The sequence below is a fragment of the Ascaphus truei genome, chromosome 12, assembly GCF_040206685.1.
Source record: "Ascaphus truei isolate aAscTru1 chromosome 12, aAscTru1.hap1, whole genome shotgun sequence".
Taxonomy (NCBI): Eukaryota; Metazoa; Chordata; class Amphibia; order Anura; family Ascaphidae; genus Ascaphus; species Ascaphus truei.
The window spans coordinates 12,915,523-12,933,071 of NC_134494.1; positions in this window are offsets into that span (position 1 = coordinate 12,915,523).

The window sequence follows — 17,549 nt, forward strand, 5'->3', positions numbered from 1 at the left end:
AGATACCTGGAATGCGCCGCTCCTCACCTCTGACAAGCCCCGTTGCGTTTGCCTTCCCAGCCTGGGTTCATGCCTGGCTGACGGGCGGCTGATCTGTTAAATGATAATGATTAGGATTTAATAGGCTGCAATGCTTCGCGTGTCTACCAGATGGCATAAATTCATGAATTGTAATGCAGTATATATAGATATACTGTGCAGTATTGCAGCCAGCGGGAATAAAATGCTTCAATCCCTGCCTGGAAATAACCCAATATACTCGGGCAGAAAACAGTCACAAACCTCAATACACCCGGGTATACCCGAATTCGTGGGACTAGCCGAGCTCGAATAAAGTGTGTCGCCAGTGTACTTTTGACCCAGCAGCTCTGTGGTTTGACCGCATTCGGATTGACACTTTTTTGGGCTTATCCCTTTTATGGAGCCAATTAAGATACTCTGCTTGGAGGCTAGGATATAGGCAGAGGGAAGTACCTGTGGTTCTTTGGACCGTAGGGAACGAGCCAGAAGAAGGGGTTCATCCCCGAAACGTTGCCCCCCTCCATTTACCTACTGATTTATCCTCCTCAGCTTTTCTGTTTCCACCCCCTCCCCCCCCCTCCTCCCCCCTCCTCACCTACTTCCTTACTGTTAGTTTCCCTCCCCCTGCTTTCCCCTATCCATATGCTCCATTCATACCCCCTTCCCCTTAGGTGCTATTTAGCACTAGGAGTACTGTTTACTCCCACATCTTTCAGTCTCTTTGATTTTAGTATATATGCTTTCACATTAAATATACAGTGCAGATTTTCTGTTTTTTCCATTTTTGAGTGCTGGGAACAATTTTGTTTATTACTAATGCTAGCATTGCACTTCAGTGCTACAACATTTGTACATCTGATCTGTAGGATCCTAAGCATGTGACCTCTTTATAGTAGGTTGTTCCCAGGCTTGGGAGTCGTTTGTTCTGTATTTACCTAGCTAGGATACAATTAACTACTAGGTTGTCAGGTGTTATTTAACACTGGCTCTAGTAGCAGAACCCGTTTGCTATTATCTGTTGTGATACACACACACAAACACACACATACACACCAGCAGAATACTCTCTCTCTGTAAGGACGCCTTCGCTTTCCCTACCTTCCGCTACATTTACCCCAGGACGTATGCGCCGCCGTGGCAGACTGCACCTCCGCACCTGACCCCAGCAATCCCCCAGATGTCTGCACACTGCCTCTTCCTACCAACGGTCTACCTACCTCTGACATCATCGTTGGGACTGTCTCTCATTGCTCCTTACTGCTATTTAGTCTCTATCAGCCCTGGGCTGATTGCTGAGCATATACTGTGTTCTGTCGTGCTTGCTACAAGCTGCGTTTGCTGTGTATCTTCTCTCTTGAACCCTTGTCTCCCAGCCTTGACCTGGACTCCTGACCTCTGGCACCCTTGGACCCGGCACATGTACCGGACTTCTACGCTCTCCAATCCTCGACCTTGGCTTTGGACTTCGACTACTCTAGATCTCTCCAATCCTGACTATGGCAAGTACCTCTACGATCCTACACTCTCCTACCCTGACCCGGCTAACCCACACCGACTCTGCTTCTCGGACCCGCCCTCACGGCTGTAGGGCTGTGGTTTTCTTACATCCCCACCTCGGCCTCGCGGTCCAGTCCAGTTTGTGGTGAGCAAGCGTGACACTCTCATACTGTAATTAGAATAATAGCATTAATTAGGACACTACGCCTGGAAGACGAATACACTCTCCCTTTTTCTTCCACACTCCATTTTTGGAGTTGTATATATTTTAATAATTTGATTAAATATTATGTTTTACTACTTTCATTAAGATACACCGCTTCAGTATTATTACAAAATTATATGCAAGCCCCCTCTGGGATTCCCCTCGGCCCCTTTGTGGTTCCCTGCTTACCTCCGCGATAGTGGGGGAACCAGGGGCATGGGCGCAGGAGGTTGTGGTAGGGGCTGCGGGTGAGCGCATCGCCGAAGCTCCCGGCGCCTGACTAAGTAGGGCGTCGCCATCTTACATATGCGTACGCAGGCGCGATAGGGAGTTGCGCATGCGCAGTGGCCCCATAGTTGCTGCGGCCATCTTGGTACTCCCCTCGCGCATGCGCAGAACAGTCTGCAGCGACGGCCATTGCAGCAAGCCCCTGGGGCTGCTAGACACATCGGCTGCAGCAGCCAATCGCGCAGACAGATTCCCCTGCAACCAGATAGATACTTTTGGCACGCCAGGGACCACGCCAATCGGAGCTGGGAAGGGGTAGGTTGTGTGTGCAAATGTCTGTGGCACCTGCACTAGGCCAGGTACCCCTTATTAGGCCCCAGCTAGGCCCTGACTGCCCTCAGCTTGTGGTTGCTGCAGGGACAGGCCCATGGATAGGGACACTGCCCCTGTAGAACCAGTGTGAGGGACACAGACAGAACACGGCTGTATCCTGTCGTCAGGTGGTCTGGGACCAGACACTTGCTACCACAGAGATTTCTTATAGGTGGTACAATCCACGCGGGACCCACCCAACGTAGTGGCGGAAGCTTCACGTTATCTACTCTGGATCCGTGGATCCCATCTGGCAACATCAGTGCGCCCGGATGTTGGACCACCAGGCAGGTACCCTCCTCAACAAAGTTGTGGCGGACACTGCAGGGACAAGAGCCGTCTCTCAATGGGGCCGGACCCGCTGCAAGGCGGGGGCTGCCACACGCGAGTTTTTCAGGGATACCTGAAAATTGAGCTGGCAATGGGCGACGGAGCGCTAGGCCACGCCCCCGGCGGTTCAGCCAATGAGGGGGAACCTGCCGGGTGATGTCATGGCCGCACCCCCGTCACGCCCCCCATCTTTCCCCCTGCAGCTCACTGAAGACCGGGGGACTCGGCTGCACGCACCACCAGCCTCGCTGACGCGCGTGCAGCACAGGCAGCAGGGCCGCAGCCTTACCCATCATGGCTTAGCAGTGTTAATCTGGAAGGACTAAAATCAATGAGACAGCGTAGTATGAGGTTAATAGCTCAGCATATCGCAAGACAGAATGCTAAACGCCCTCACCAATTCCGCTGAAATATTGAGGTTACTGTTCTTCCAGATCTAAGTTAGGATGGCAGAAGTTTCAACCAAATCAGTGCTGCACCCATCTTGGAATATTTGTTTTGCCTTTTAAGTGATAAAAAAAATTATTAAATCGCATTGCCAGATTTTTGATACAAAACATTAAAGTAGCAGTCCAAGCTGCTGATTTTTAATTTTTTTTTTAAATTTTCCCCCCTTAATATGTGCATTAATACAATCCACACAATGATGAGTAATTAGCCAAGTTGCCGATCGATCGGCGAAGATCCGGCTCGGGGGTTCATTAAATGGCGGTCCGTGCAGCAGAAGAGGACCAAAGATGCAAAGTTCTGTGGAGAAGATCATGTGACTAGGCAGTCACTAGATACAATTGGGTCACTGCTAGAAAGAGGGCAGGGCACAAAAAGGGATGTGCCAGAGCCTGTTTCAGAAGAGGAAGTGAATGTGAATTTGTAAAAGGTTGCTACAGAAACAAAAAATGTATTTTATAATACATTAAAAATGTAATTCAGAAATATTTTTAAAAAGTGTTCTCATAGTACAGAACTGATTAAAAAAAAAAACACAAGTCTCCAGCTTTAAATTGATTATTTTGCAACTTGTACTACCTTTTCAAACAATTTGCATGAACAGTTTCAGAGAAATTAAATATTTAAAATTAAAACAAATTGTTAACCACAGCAGCAACAACAACCTGTAAATTTATATGCATATATTTATAACAACGCTGTAATAAGATGTTTCATACGTTTAAAAGTCGAGTGTGGAATGTCGTGGTTAGGCTTGTTGAGAAGCACCAACCAGGGGTCAGGGCGCACCATAATACCCAGAATCCCCAGAATTCATTTGAAGATGCTAGACCACATTACAGTAATTTTGGGGCAATCCCACCAGATGTGCTGAAGTGAGCCCAACTTCCCGCAGGCTCTGGAACAGTCAGGGAGGACCTCTGTGTACATTCTGTGAAGCAGCAGCAGCAGTGTAAGGTACAACTTATGTAAGATTTTGTATGCGTTCTCCTACTGGTGATGCATATTGAGCAGGTAGCTGCGGCCTCACAGATCTTCATCCAGTCTTCCATGTCCAGTGAGTCCCCCAAGTCCCAAGCGGCATAAACCCACTCTTCTTCTCTATCTGGGTTGCAAATGATCTTGCACACCAACGACATTAGGCCTCCGCAGCCGGTTCCCCTTGCACACACACTTTCGAGGTATGTTGAGGAGGGAAGCGGGGAGAATGACAGCCTCCCAGACATGAAATGAGCCAGTTGCATGTACCTAATGACTCTCACTCCGGCAAACTTTTCCTCTCTTTAAGGGGACCAGATCTGTTAATTTTGGATTCCATCTGCTTGCCATACCTTGAATGCCCTCTGTGGAACCCCGGGGGACAATCTTGATTATGAAATAAATGGGACCATTAATGAGTTTTTTGACGTAAGGCTATGTTTAATTTTGAATTGGTCCCAAACATGGAGGGAGTAGTGTATAGTCGGGTGAGAGGCATTTCTATATCACTGAAGCAGCCACATAATGGATCGGAGATTCTGGAGACAATCAAGGCAACCTTCAATGTTGAAATATAAAAGAAAAAAATTGCGCACCAATTGTGAAATAGTTAGTGACTGAGATACACATTTGTATATAATTGTGTAGTCTCAATAGGGACTATATAAAGTGCCCCAGTAGATTTATAGTGATAGTGTAACAATAAATTAATCGTTAAACCTCATAAACAGTGTGAGAGAGTTGGTTGCTCATCAGGGTGATGGCTGAACATCATGAAAAGAAAAAAAAGACAGCGCAGCGCACGACTTCTCAAAGTGTAAAAATGTATATATAATAAAACAGCAATTTGTGGTAATATATGCACGTACAGAAAAAAATCATTAAATTAGACAGGGAATGTTTATGGTACATGTTACCGCTCAGGTGTCGATGAACTCCCACTCCGTGAGGAACAGCTGTCCATATTGAGTCCCGCTCCGGTCAGTGAAGGCGCTCCAGTCTCAAGCTGTCCAGATCTCTGCATACAGCACCGGAAAGACATCCACATGGCAATAGTTATTTTGTGCACCCAGGTAGGAATCCAAACACTCGGTGGATCACAGGAACAATATCATTCCCACTGCTGGCTATAGGGTATTAACCCGCAACACAAGCCACGGCTTAACGGTGCCAGAAAACCACCCACAGACAGCTGTTTCGACCTTGATGGGTCTCATCAGTGTGGGGTTGATTTTACTGGGATGCAAGAGAGGCTTATGGGATAGGCCAAACCATAATACTGAGTTAAGTTATGGTGAGTAAAAAAAGTGACAAAAACCCTCCACAGGAAAGCAAATATGCAAATATAGCTGTATGCTCATCTGCATGTCTTAGGCAGGTCTGCAACCCCGCCTTTCCCCATTATCACCCAGCATATTTCTGGGTATGCACCTTAACCCTGGCTGTGCTCAAAGCTGTGACCATGCAGCAAGCTTAAGCCTATAGGGAACCATGTTAAAAATGGTTATTGAGGCAAAAAGTGACACTGTGTGCTCATTTGCATGTCATTTCCCAGAATCCCTTGCTGCAGTGGAAGTGCTGTATGCTGGGTGATAATGGGGAAAGGCGGGGTTGCAGACCTGCCTAAGACATGCAGATGAGCATACAGCTATATTTGCATATATATATATATATATATATATAAAAACAAACAAGAAAGTAGCGCCAATAATAACGTGGTTGATATGCTATAGTGTGAACATGTGAAATGTATGTATAATATAAATTAATGAATAAAGTGATAATCACCAAAATATATGAATGTGCAGATATATAACTAGTGATCACAAAATGACTTAATCAAACAACCAATGAAGGAAAAAATAAAATAAAACACAATAATATTACATATAAAAATTATTAAAAATATAGAACCAGTCCCAATAAAAAGTCCAAAGAATATATAGAGTAGAATCCAATAGAAGGGGAACTTCAGGCTGCTCTCAAACGTATGAACCACATCCAGTGGAACCTGTAGAAAAGAAAAGAGGAGAGAGCGCACACCCCATAGCGTAAAATTGTAACAATTTATTGGGGGTGTGGGAGAGGGGAAGGGATAAGAATCGCACTCACAAGATGTCAAATATAATAGCACGATTGTGAATTAATATCACCACCAAGCTGAAAAATCACCGCAGTCCAGGGATAGGGTCCACCGGAAAGATGATACTCCGTGCTTGTAGTCAGTCAGAATCGTAAACCACCTGGTGTAGCCTTTCCGTGGGTTTTCTGCTGCTCGGCTTGGTGTCTCACTCAATGCAGAGGAACAGAAGGTCTGTGCAAACAACCTGCGCGACCCGACCAGATTGCGCACTTCCGTATTGACGCCGTGTCGTGACGTAGTAACGTAGTGACGTCCCTGACGCGTTTCGTCGCATTAGTGACTTTCTCAAAGGGGGATGAGTTCAGAGTTCACATGAAGAGATATATAAACCCTATTGTTGCTTAGCAACCCTCGTAAATGAGTCCTCATAGGTGCAATCATTAAATTCAATCCTCATTAGTATTATCAATGAAATTACTCTAGGGCTAATAAGGTTACATGTTGAATACAATTTAAGGGTTGGTATATAAACATCAAACAAAGATGAAATAGAAAAATACATGAAATATACACAGAAAACAAGAAGCTATACAAAATACAACTCATGTATAATAAATGAACTTATTAAGCTCAAAAATGCAACAATGGTACCTATTAAAAACTAGAAAAGAAATCTATATTAAATCAAAACCATACAGATAATGTTCTAAAAAATAAAAATTTAAAATAAAAATATTTAAAACCATAAAAAGGTATACATATGTTGAATTATATCAAATTCATGAGTAGATCTTTTGACACAATCATCATTTATAATAGCAGTCAATGTTAGACTCAGAAACCTATATAGATGTAAATATATTTCCCAGTAATGTAACTCATATGAATATAAATGAATACATATAGATATATTTAGTGTAATGGACACATAACACTTTATAAAAAAAGATGATCTATTATGAGTATATAATCTCAATAGAAGGCAGGAGAAGAACAAAAAAGGAGCATCATGTAAATGGGTGCTAGTAGCAGGGAGGAATGTTGGAAGAAGGAACTACACCAAGGTACTTGTGTCCAGACACTCATTAAGTCCACCAGGAGACAATGTGCCTAACTGGTGGATCCAAAATGTCTCCTGGCGACAAAGAATCTTAAAGCGGTCGCCACCCAGAGCAAGAGGAGTAATGTATTCATGACCCATAATGGTAAGAGTTATAGGATCCCCATTGTGCACCAGTTTAAAATGTCTGGATACACTATGGGAATTGATACCATTTATTACATTTCTCCTATGCTCCAGGAAGCGAGTGCTCAGAGGGCGTGTCGTACGACCCACGTATTGTAGGTCACAACCACATTGTAGCACATATACTACATAGGTACTTAAACAATTTATGTGGCCCCTAATTTGGTGCATAATGCCCCTAGGAATGGAGACAAAACTGGATTTAATACTGAGGTGTTTGCAAGTGATACATCGACCCCTGCCGCATCTGTGATTCCCACTAGGGACCACAGAGGCGGCAGTGGCAGATGCACCAGTTGAAAGGGAGGGGGGAGAGGGGGGGGGGAGATTCCTGCTCAGCTATAGATAATAACTTCCTAGAGAGGTGCTATGAGGGATAATAACATATGGAGGTAAATAGGAGAGGAAAGATCCCTAAATGATGCACTCAACTCTACTAATATATACAACAATAAATTTTATTAAGGCATAAGTAAACATTTGAACTAGTTAAAACCTAAAGAGATGCGCTGAAGGAAACCGTGTGAGGTTTCACTATTGTCAGATGGCAAAAATATATTTCAAGATGCCAAATATGCAGACATTGGTACACACACTAATAGTATACAAGAGAAAAGGAACCCAGTCTTCAAGCACTCTGTCACGACTAGAAGTGACATTGTAATGTTAAAATACTTTTAATGAATTGTTAACTAATAAAGTATTTTAACATTACAATTATACATCTAGTCGTGACAGAGTGCTTGAAGACTGGGTTCCTTTTCTCCTGTATACAATTACGTCCCCATCCAGTCAGCACCTCACCGTGGTTCATTAAATACTCAAGCTGTGCGGGTTTTTTCTTTACGTGTAGCACTACTACACACTAATATCATGGAGGTGAATCCCCACAGGGACTGGGAAGGGTGAGGAGTGATCCTATCTGATGTAGTAGTCAGAGTACTGAAATGCTGAGTGATATCCTATATAAAATGTATCTTATACCACTGCAGCAATAGTGGCTCCGGTTTATACATCTTACTGAGACATAATACAGGGTAGTCTGTCTCATAAGCTAATGAAAAGGTCCCCACAGTAGAGGACAACAATCATAAATAAATTGATCTACTCACAGGCTCATCTGGTATGTAGAGTGACCATCAATATGACCGTAGTCACTGGTGATCACTCGCTCCTGCTACTTTTCTGAACAGGATATAAACACCCTAAATCCACCTCTTGCTAACTAGTGGGATCCACGTTGGTGGCCCACATCACAGTTTAAACTGATATTGGTAGCTGTACCGCCGCAGACCGAGACTGAACACCTATGTGTTCGTCGCGCAACTGATGTCACTATGACAAGACCCCGAGGCAGGAGAAGAAAACAAGAGAAAAGGAGAAAGAATTGGGAATGGAAAAACATTATCCTCTTTGGGAACACGGTGCCCCAAACAAAGTCAACCATCAGGGAAAAAGAGGAGCAGAGGAGTTAGAGCAGGGAGGGTTGTCCAAAGGAAGAAGGAGAACAGAAGAAGATTGACTTTACCTGTAAACAGTGGGATATTCAATCTATCCACTGTACCCTTATCTACAGATCAAAAATTGTTACTTGAAAAAGGCCTTTCCTTTGCCCCACATACGGGCCCAAATGCGTTTCAATTATTTGTTGACCTGAACAGTTTTATTTGTAAGATCACATTAAAAAGACATTTTAACATTCAGGACAGCAATAAGAAACTAATGGAAGCTCCCATATCATTTGATACACAAGAGAGGGCATGTGTTCAGGCACTCACTGATCTATTAATAGAATCTGAAGGGGCACCATCTGATGCAATAGATCATTTTGATTTATCTATGCATCTTACTAATACTGTAGAGATGGAACAGGATGGTCTAATTATTATGCATTCCCCATTTAGGCCCAAGTCATTGTTCTTCCCCTACCATTCTAAGGGGGGATTTGTGGATACGTTTTACAATTTAGTGTTAAAAGACTTTGAGTCACTCTGTTTAAAACCTACTAAATATACAAAAAATCTCTCCAAAGGTGAGCTGGATGCATTAAAGGAATTAAAGGATAACAATAGTATTGTGATTAGACAGGCCGATAAGGGGGAGGCATAGTCATCCAGGACAGATGTGCCTACTTATTAGAGGCACATAGACTCTTGGGTGACTCTGCCTCCTACTCTGTCCTGTCAAGTGATCCTACAGATGGATATCAGGACCTACTTAAGGAACATCTCACACAGGCGTTATATGATGGTATTTTATCCAAGATTGAATTTAAGTTTCTATATCATGAATTTCCTCGCACCCCCATTTTTTATCATTTACCAAAGGTACACAAGTCTGTGTCCAATCCCCCTGGAAGGCCTATTATCTCGGGGGTGGAGTCGATGACGTCCAGCCTATCCCAATATGTAGATTATTACCTTCAGCCCTTTGTAGCTCGTCTCAGGTCACATATTAAGGATACGCTGCATGTCATCGACTCTATCTCCGGAATCAAATGGCAACCCACATATTTGTGGGCATCATGCGATGTGTCATCTCTTTACACATGCATAAATCATTCCAGGGGGATTGAAGCCATTAAATATTGGCTTGACACAGACTTGTCCATCCCGATTTTACATAAACAATTCATTTTAGACAGTATAAATTTCATTCTTATACATAATTATTTTTTATTTGAGGAATTGTTTTATTTACAGATCTGTGGAATGGCCATGGGCACGAGATTCGCTCCCAGCTATGCCAATCTCTTTATGGGATACTGGGAAAAAACATCCATATGGCAACACGCGGAGCTGGGAGCGGGCCTCGTGTACTATGGTCGTTTCATCGATGACATTATTATCATTTGGGAAGGTGAGGAGGCAGTTCTTTCAAACATTTTGAGTTCTTTTGATGTTAATACAGTACACTGGGTTTAAAATTTACTTTTGAGATCAGTCCTGTATCCATCGTTTTCCTGGACCTTTGTCTTACCTCAGATCCAGACCTGAATATTGTTACTGCCACTCATTTTAAATCAGTATCGGTCAATAATTACGTACATGCATCCAGCAATCACCATACACAATGGCTCAATAATATTCCTTTAGGGCAGTTCCATCGCCTTAAAAGGAATTGCAGTAGAGAGTGTGAGGTCTTGCATCAATCAGATTTACTAAGTGAAAAGTTTATTTCCAAATTTTATGATGCTAAACTCATTACTGACTCAATTAATAAAGTTCAAGCTTTAGATAGATCATATTTATAGAAAAATACTAAAACCAAAACGAAAACCAAATCCTGTTTGAACTACACCCCCCTATACCTGTGGTTGATGGTAATCCTTCGTCTGTAAGATTTATAACAACTTATAATCAATCTTATAGGTCTATTCGGAACATCTTGAATGACCACTGGAAAATTTTAAAATGTGACCCTCATTTGGGGTCTTTTCTTCCAGACAGGATTCCCATCACCTATAGGAGGGCCAGGAACATTAAAAGTATTGTTGCTCCAAGTAAACTCAGGTCAACTGGTGCATCTGCCACTGCCGCCTCTGTGGTCCCTAGTGGGAATCACAGATGCGGCAGGGGTCGATGTATCACTTGCAAACACCTCAGTATTAAATCCAGTTTTGTCTCCATTCCTAGGCGCATTATGCACCAAATTAGGGGCCACATAAATTGTTTAAGTACCTATGTAGTATATGTGCTACAATGTGGTTGTGACCTACAATACGTGGGTCGTACGACACGCCCTCTGAGCACTCGCTTCCTGGAGCATAGGAGAAATGTAATAAATGGTATCAATTCCCATAGTGTATCCAGACATTTTAAACTGGTGCACAATGGGGATCCTAGAACTCTTACCATTATGGGTCTTGAATACATTTCTCCTCTTGCTCTGGGTGGCGACCGCTTTAAGATTCTTTGTCGCCAGGAGACATTTTGGATCCACCAGTTAGGCACATTGTCTCCTGGTGGACTTAACGAGTGTCTGGACACAAGTACCTTGGTGTAGTTCCTTCTTCCAACATTCCTCCCTGCTACTAGCACCCATTTACATGATGTTCCTTTTTTGTTCTTCTTCTCCTGCCTTCTATTGAGATTATATACTCATAATAGATCATCTTTTTTATAAAGTGTTATGTGTCCATTACACTAAATATATCTATATGTATTCATTTATATTCCTATGAGTTACATTACTGGGAAATATATTTACATCTATATAGGTTTCCGAGTCTTTCTAACATTGACTGCTATTATAAATTATGATTGTGTCAAAAGATCTACTCAGGAATTTGATATAATTCAACATACAGTATGTATACCTTTTTATGGTTTAAAATATTTTTATTTTAAATTTTTATTTAAATTTTTTAGAACATTATCTGTATGGTTTTGATTTAATATAGATTTCTTTTCTAGTTTTTAATAGGTACCATTGTTGCATTTTTGAGCTTAATAAGTTCATTTATTATACATGAGTTGTATTTTGTATAGCTTCTTGTTTTCTGTGTATATTTCATGTATTTTTCTATTTCATCTTTGTTTGATGTTTATATACCAACCCTTAAATTGTATTCAACATGTAACCTTATTAGCCCTAGAGTAATTTCATTGATAATACTAATGAGGATTGAATTTAATGATTGCACCTATGAGGACTCATTTACGAGGGTTGCTAAGCAACAATAGGGTTTATATATCTGTTCATGTGAACTCTGAACTCATCCCCCTTTGAGAAAGTCACTAATGCGACGAAACGCGTCAGGGACGTCACTACGTTACTACGTCACGACACGGCGTCAAAACGGAAGTGCGCAATCTGGTCGGGTCGCGCAGGTTGTTTGCACAGACCTTCTGTTCCTCTGCATTGAGTGAGACACCAAGCCGAGCAGCAGAAAACCCACGGAAAGGCTACACCAGGTGGTTTACGATTCTGACTGACTACAAGCACGGAGTATCATCTTTCCGGTGGACCCTATCCCTGGACTGCGGTGATTTTTCAGCTTGGCGGTGATATTAATTCACAATCGTGCTATTATATTTGACATCTTGTGAGTGCGATTCTTATCCCTTCCCCTCTCCCACACCCCCAATAAATTGTTACAATTTTACGCTATGGGGTGTGCGCTCTCTCCTCTTTACATATATATATATATATATATATATATATATATATATATATATATATATATATATATATATATATATATATATATATATATATATATATATATATATATATATATATATATATATATATATATATATATATATATATATATATATATATATATATATATATATATATATATATATATATATATATATATATATATATATATATATCGACAATTATATACATTTACTCGGGTGGATTTAACCCCCGGGCGAGTAAATATTGGCCCAAGCAGCACACGTGTGTTTTTTACATTTCCCGCGCTCGCGCTGGAGAAAAAAAAAAAAGCCGGAGGCGGGTTCATGTTGTTGGGGGAGATTACCTCGCCTCCGGCTCTCTGAGCAGTGGCCTTCCTCCTCAGCGCTTCCACTCCTCCCACTTCCGGCAGCCAGCCCCTTCCACGCCTGTCTGCCTCAGGCCCCTGCAGGGCCATCTGTCGCCCCCCCCCCTCCCACCCATCGGGCCATCTGCCCCCCCTTCCCATCGGGCCATCCGCCCCCCCTCCCATCGGGCTATCCGCCCCCCCTCCCATCGGGCCATCCGCCCCCCACTCACATCGGGCCATCCGCCCCCCCCCTCCCATCGGGCCATCCGCCCCCCCCCTCCCATCGGGCCATCCGCCCCTCCCTCCCATCGGGCCATCCGCCCCCCCTCGTATCGGGCCATCCGCCCCCCCCTCCCATCGGGCCATCCGCCCCCCCCTCCCATCGGGCCATCCGCCCCCCCTCCCATCAGGCCATCCGCCCCCCCCCTCGTATCGGGCCATCCGCCGCCCCTCGTATCGGGCCATCCGCCCCCCCCCACTCCCATCGGGCAATCCATCAGCCCTGCTCTTCTCCTGCTCTGATGGCCAGCTCAGCTGTTAGCAGGGGAAATCCCCTAACCGGAGCTATTCCCTGCTCTAAGCAGGGGAAATCCCCTAACCAGAGCTACTCCCTGCTCTAAGCAGGGGAAATCCCCTAACCGGAGCTACTCCCTGCTCTAAGCAGGGGAAATCCCTCACCCGGTGCTGCCCCCGCTGCCATGTGCGACCCCTCCTGCCGTGTGGGGGCCCCACTGCTGTGCAGGTGAGTGTTTGTGTGTGTGTGTGAGTTACAGACTGTGTGTGTATTTGTCTGAGTGAGAGTGAGTGTCTGTGTGTCTGTGAGTGTGTCACCCTCTCTCTCTCTCTCTCCCTCTCCCTCTCCCTGTGTCACCCTCTCCCTCTCCCTGTGTCACCCTCTCCCTCTCCCTGTGTCACCCTCCCTCTCCCTGTGTGACCCACCCTCTCCCTCTCCCTGTGTCACCCTCTCCCTGTGTCACCCTCCCTCTCCCTGTGTCACCCTCTCCCTCTCCCTGTGTCACCCTCTCCCTCTCCCTGTGTCACCCTCTCCCTCTCCCTGTGTCACCCTCTCCCTCTCCTTGTGTCACCCTCTCCCTGTGTCACCCTCTCCCTGTGTCACCCTCTCCCTGTGTCACCCTCTCACTGTGTCACCCTCCCTCTCCCTGTGTCACCCTCCCTCTCCCTGTGTCACCCTCCCTCTCCCTGTGTCACCCTCCCTCTCCCTGTGTCACCCTCCCTCTCCCTGTGTCACCCTCCCTCTCCCTGTGTCACCCACCCTCTCCCTGTGTCGCCCTCTCCTGTGTCGCCCTCTCTCTTTCACCCTCTCCCTGTGTCACCCTCCCTCTCCCTGTGTCACCATTTCCCTGTGTCACCCTCTCCCTGTGTCACCCTCTCCCTGTGTCACCCTCTCCATGTGTCACCCTCTCCCTGTGTCACCCTCTCCCTGTGTCACCCTCTCCCTGTGTCACCCTCTCCCTGCATCACCCTCTCCCTGTGTCACCCTCTCCCTGTGTCACCCTCCCTCTCCCTGTGTCACCCTCCCTCTCCCTGTGTCGGCCTCTGCCTCTCCCTGTGTCACCCTCTCCCTGTGTCACTCTGTCCCGCTCCCTGTCACCCTCCCTCTCCGTGTCACCCTCTCCCTGTGTGACCCACCCTATCCGTCTCCCTGTGTCACCCTCTCCCTGTGTCGCCCTCTCCCTCTCTCTGTCACCCTCTCCCTCTCTCTCCCTGTGTCACCCACCCTCTCCCTGTGTCACCCACCCTCTCCCTGTGTCACCCACCCTCTCCTTGTGTCACCCACCCTCTCCCTGTGTCACCCTCCCTCTCCCTGTGTCACCCACCCTCTCCCTGTGTCACCCTCTCCCTCTCCCTGTGTCACCCCCTCCCTCTCCCTGTGTCACCCCCTCCCTCTCCCTTTGTCACCCTCCCTCTCCCTGTGTCACCCTCCCTCTCCCTGTGTCACCCTCTCCCTCTCCCTGTGTCACCCTCTCACCCTCTCCCTGTGTCACCCTCTCCCTCTCCCTGTGTCACCCTCTCCCTCTCACTGTGTCACCCTGTCCCACTCCCTGTCACCCTCCCTCTCTGTGTCACCCTCTCCCTGTGTGACCCACCCTCTCCGTCTCCCTGTGTCACCCTCTCCCTGTGTCGCCCTCTCCTGTGTCGCCCTCTCTCTTTCACCCTCTCCCTGTGTCATCCTCCCTCTCCCTGTGTCACCCTCCCTCTCCCTGTGTCACCCTCCCTCTCCCTGTGTCACCCTCCCCCTCTCCGTGTCACCCACCCTCTCCCTGTGTCACCCACCCTGTCCCTGTGTCACCCACCCTCTCCCTGTGTCACCCACCCTCTCCCTGTGTCACCCACCCTCTCCCTGTGTCACCCTCTCCCTGTGTCACCCTCTCCCTGTGTCATCCTCTCCCTGTGTCACCCTCTCCCTGTGTCACCCTCTCCCTGTGTCACCCTCTCCCTGTGTCACCCCCTCCCTCTCCCTGTGTCACCCTCTCCCTCTCCCTGTGTCACCCTCTCCCTCTCCCTGTGTCACCCTGTCCCGCTCCCTGTCACCCTCCCTCTCCGTGTCACCCTCTCTCTCCGTGTCACCCTCTCCCTGTGTGACCACCCTCTCCGTCTCCCTGTGTCACCCTCTCCCTGTGTCGCCCTCTCCCTGTGTCGCCCTCTCCCTCTCTCTGTCACCCTCTCCCTCTCTCGTCACCCTCTCCCTCTCTGTCTCCCTCTCTGTCTCCCTCTCCCTCTCTCTGTCTCCCTCTCCCTCTCTGTCGCACTTTCTTCTTCGCTCTCTCTGTCGCACTCTCTCTTTGTCTCTCATTCTCTCAGTGTGTGTGTCTCTCATTCTCTCTCTTTCTCTGTGTGTCTCTCTTTCTCTCTCTTTCTCTGTGTGTCTCTCTTTCTCTGTGTGTGTGTGTGTGTGTGTGTCTGTCTGTCTCTCTCTGTCTGTCTCTCTCTGTGAAGCGCCGACGTCTAGACACTGGTTAAGGGGTTCAGGAAACTAGTCATTCACATCTGGCTTTTATTTCTAGATCCGACATTGACACACACACACACACGTCTAATTGTAGTATAATGTAATACAATAAATACATTTATGTCAAAAATGAATGTTGTTCTGACTAGGAATTTATTAAATATATTTTATTTATATATTTTATTTTAAAGCGGGTTTGGGGGTGGGACTAGGGGTGGAGTTGGGGGCGGGACTAGGTGGCGAGTAGATTTTTTTGGTTGGGCGAGTAGATTTTTGGGTGATTTGTCGAACACTGTATATATATATATACACACACACACACACACACACACACACACTGTTCGACAAATCGGGCGCCCGCACACCCCGGGCGACTAGATTTGACATTGTGGTGATCTCCTATTGGCCCAAGCAGCGCACATGTTTTTTTTTTTTAATTTTCCCTGCTCGCGCTGGAAAAATAAATAAATAAATACTCCTATTTGATTGGTGTGACGCGACTTGGCATACTAACAATTTTTTTTTTTGGGCGTGCATCCAGGCTTTAAATGATATATATATATATTTTACACACATCATCCTCCTACTTAAATCCTGTGTTGTTGAGAAATGTTTTCACATGATTCAGGTCATCCCTCTGGAGCTTGTTACTGGACTCTCTTGAAGAAAGCTAACCTAACTTGTGTCACAGCTCTCTGGCTTTAAATACCAGTTTGGGGTCTTGCTCTCTGAACCATTGATTAGGAGATCTCAATCAATCTCTTTGAAACAGTTTCTCGCATACAGTAAACAAAGGGAGATGTCTCATTGAAGTGTTAATCAAATCTTTGAATCATGGTTATCATAGAATCATAGGTATCCTGTCATCTGTTCAGACAATTGACTAACTCATTTACATATGTGTATACACACCTACAGTACATACACTTCTAGGTCAAGCAGTTTATAATATCAAAATCTTAGTTTATGCTGAAATTACAAACTTAAATTCTTACACGGACATTACTGTTTTTAACTGAAGTTTGAGACTACTAGGACAATTTGATGACAAAATCCACAAATTGATGGCGTTTCAAATATAGTTTTGTTTGTGTTTAATTGCATGTTATGATTTTTTGTCCTATTAGGTTTACTCGGTCATCCCACAACACAGTGTAAAATATAGCGGTTTCCCAGTTTATAGATACAGAACACTAATCAATAGTATTTACATTGTAATGCAGGGGAGCGCAAACTTTTACTGCTGCGCCCCCCTGTCTTGACTGCTCCGAGCTCGTGCCCCCCCTCCTACCTTGCCGGTGCGTCAAATGATGCTCCGGGATCACGTGACGCCGCGTTGCCATGGAGACGCGTCACAAGCATCTGAATCACAGTAAGTTTTCTTGTTGCAGAGGCCTCACGCGATCCCCGGTATTAATTTAAATGCCTTGGGGAACAGCGCCCACCCCAGACAAATCTCTCGCCCCCCATTGGGGGAGGCGCATCCCACTGCTTTAATGTATAGACACAGAACACTAATCCACAGATTGTACACTAATGTATAGATACATAACAACCCCCAAGTTAATGATAAATATGAATGACAAAAGCCAAAGGTCTCCAGCACACGAAAAGTAATGCAGACTCAACTAGAGTCCAAAAGAGAATATACACATAAGCTAGAAAAAAAATATT